This window comes from Lampris incognitus, chromosome 17, assembly GCF_029633865.1.
Source record: "Lampris incognitus isolate fLamInc1 chromosome 17, fLamInc1.hap2, whole genome shotgun sequence".
Classification (NCBI taxonomy): domain Eukaryota; kingdom Metazoa; phylum Chordata; class Actinopteri; order Lampriformes; family Lampridae; genus Lampris; species Lampris incognitus.
In genome coordinates, this window is record NC_079227.1 from 11,265,101 (window position 1) to 11,268,722 (window position 3,622).

Below are 3,622 nucleotides of genomic sequence, written 5' to 3' on the forward strand. Positions count from 1 at the left end.
AATTCGAGCCCCAAGAACACTTGCTGCAAACCTCTTGAATTATAAATCTTCCTCTTCTTCTTCTTCTTCTTCTTCTTCTTCTTCTTCTTCTTCTTCTTCTTCTTCTTCTTCTTCTTCCATAAAAGCCTCGGAACCCCAGAAACCACAAGGGTTACCGCAACCAAAACTTAGCAGATGGGTTCAAAATCTGACCCACTACCGTGGCAACAAAAACTGCATCGATCACCCACATGGCGGCGCTATAATGAGCAATGCAATGTAATGGGCTTCTAAATTCTGAACCGTTTGATGCAGAGAGAACATTCTTGTCTCCGTAGATTGTTTGGAGCGTCCTGAATCTAATCCGCATCACCGCTCTTCCCTCGTCGCTCATCCGGCTCCCACAAGACGGTGTGGGCCATTTTGGGATGGAGAACGGAGGAGACAACCCACTAGCAACATCCCGCCATCAGTCATCTCTTGTCCGGGTGAAGCGTCACAGTTTTCAGATTTTGGACGCCGACATCTCGTGCCCGTGTGAGGCTTTTTGCAGCCAACATGGCGGCTGTGTTGTGTGACTGCACGGGACCTGTCCGGGCCTGGCCTGACCGAGGGCTGCAACACACATCTGCTCCATCTCACACTGCCAATCACAGATAAGGAAAGACACAACACAACACAACACGTCGCCCACATCTCTCCTCACTCATGCCCGCGTTAAAAAGGACCGCAGGACGGTCTCGTCATTTCAGCGACGAGTAAACATAAATAAAAGCGCCTCACAAGCAGAGAACACCAAACCTCTACACCTACTTATCTTATCGTACTCTTACGTTCTGAGAGAGAACGAAGAAATGAAAGAAAGCTGCTTTATTTCATCACTGTACAAATTACAACGAATTCCCCCCCTGCATTTAACCCATCCTATTGTAGAGGAGCAGTGGGCAGCTGCAGCGCCCCGGGGGACCAACTCCAGTTCTTCTTCCCGTGGCCTTGCTCAGGGGCACAGGCAGGAGTATGAACCCTAGCATGCATGTCTTTTTGATGGTGGGAGGAACCGGAGCAAGCGGAGGAAACCCACGCAGACAGGAGGAGAACATGCAAACTCCACACAGAAAGGACCTGGGACGGCTTGGGGTTCGAACCCAGGACCTTCTTGCTGTGAGGCAACAGTGCTAACCACCGGGCCACGGTGCCGCCTTATGATGTCCAAGCAGTGCATCGACTCCGAGTTTGTTGTGGGCATAAAATTTAGTGTCACTTACGTGAACTCTGAATAAACGGTGACGCAAAACCTTCGAAGCCACCGCGACGCCATCTTGGTTTTCCCTGCGCAAGTGTTGCAGTAACGGACACAGATGAGTGGATGGACGTCGCCAGCAACTTGTTTCCTGCTGGGCAAGAATACTGAAAATAACATTACAACCATAAACATATGATAAATTACTATTTCTTCTCCTGTTGCTGTTGGCTGTGTATGGTTTTACCACCGTGTCCTCCCAGATGCAATTAACTTTTTAAGGAACACCAAGATGGCCGCCGAGGAACTTCCGTTGGCTTCCAGCCGTACTGGGCGTTCTATCGTTACATTATCACTCCAGAGTTTATTATAATTAGATCAGTGGTCAGCACATATAAAAGACTCCAATTCTGATACCAATACTGGGAAGCTGATTCACAAAAAGGCCAAGTGTCCCGAAATAAGTGCCCTCCATCAAGACGCTGCTGATGTTTGCCCGAGGAATCGGTGGGCCTTCTTATGGTCGGGCCGTGTTTCAAATGACGCTAGTGACCAGCTGATGTTTGTATGGTAAAAATACAAAACATCACCACCAGTATTAATACAAGAATTCTTCTTCTTCTCTCAGCTTATTCCCTGTTTCTCAGGGGTCGCCACAACGGATTTTATAGTTTCCATTGGTACCCTGTGGGCGGCATGGTGGTGCAGTGGTTAGCGAAGTCGCCTCACAGCAAAAAGGTCCTGGGTTTGAACCCCGGGGTAGTCCAACCTTGGGGGTCGTCCCGGGTCGTCCGCTGTGAGGTTTGTATGTTCTCCCCATGTCTGCGTGGGGTTCCTCCAGGTGCTCCGGTTTCCTCCCACAGTCCAAAGACATGCAGGTCAGGTGTATCGGCTGTACTAATTGTCCCTAGCTGTGTGTGTGATGGACTGGCGGCCTGTCCAGGGTGTCTCCCCGCCTGTCACCCAATGATTGCTGGGATGGGCTCCAGCATCCCGCGACCCCAATTGGGATAAGCGGCTTGGATAATGAATGGATGGATGGTAGCCTGTGAGGGCACAGCACCAACGGCGGTCATTGTTAACCCGGGCCTTGACTGATCCAGTATGGGCTTGTCAATCTGCATAATGATTTGGCTAAATTTTACATGGGATGCCCTTCCTGACACAACCACTAACCCTACGGACGGGGGCACAGGTAAAGCGCTGGATGCCATCCCAGTATTCATGGACTTGCCCCATGCCTGTTGCCTCAGTATTCATACAAGAATCCATTAATGTAATACTCGACGTGAACACGGTCTTTTATAAAATTCCATTGCAAACGGAAAAAAAAACTGAAACATGCCTTGAACTCTCGTTAACGGTATTAGCAAACATGGACAGGTTGTGAGTTAGCCATCTGAGAACCGTCTTACTCCAATCATCCATTCACAATGGAGGATCGTGCTTTTGTCCAAAACTGAGTTGCTAATGACTTTTGATGACTATCGTTCCTGTGTTCACAGGTTTTATTTACAGTAGTGGTCCAAAGTCAGAGTTGTGTTGTTGTTACTTTGCAGCTCCGCTGTTCCCCTTCTTTCGTCCAATTACAAACCGACCTTGAGGCGGTGACGTTGCCCCACGCCCAATGTCACAGGCTGACCGGTCAACAGGGCCGAAACGGAGCCAAGGTTGGCATCCAATAACCTTGTTCTGGCGCGAAAGCTCGGAATGACTGGAGACTAGGTCCAGGAAACGGCTCCAGCAGCAGCCACGTGTCGGTGGGGGAGGGGCATCGTTGTCGTCCTGTACGGGACTGAAACGCTGAGTGCTAGCCATGCGAGAAACTGTGATCAGCAGGCTGTACAAGTGAAACATCCTATCCGGGGTAAAACACGGGGGGTATCCTGACTATAAATCAGCCGTAAGAGGACGTGACAGGTCTCTCAGGGACCAAGAACAGCTCGGGGGTCAGAGGTCAAACACACACCTCCGCAGCTCTGATTAAGCTTCCTGTCAAAGGGCGGGTGTGGAGCACCACCTCCTGCCTCCCAACCCTGAGGGAAGGAAAGATCCATGTCTTTTATTCAGATCACACACACACACACACACACACACACACACACACACACACACACACAGTCAGTCAGTCTTCACTTCAGGACTGAAAGAAAGTGTGAAGTAGCTTAAAATGATAAAAATACCTGTATTTGAAAATAATTAAGATCGCTAGCTAGCTAGCTAGTTAGACAGACAGACAGACAGACAGACAGACAGACAGATAGACAGACAGATAGATCGATCGATCGATAGATAAAATGTCTTATCCATTGCAGAAAAACAGATTATTCCTTTCAGCAGCTTTCATGTTTGACCATGTTGACTAATAATTATATATGCTAGCTCCCTAAAGTGAAACTTTCC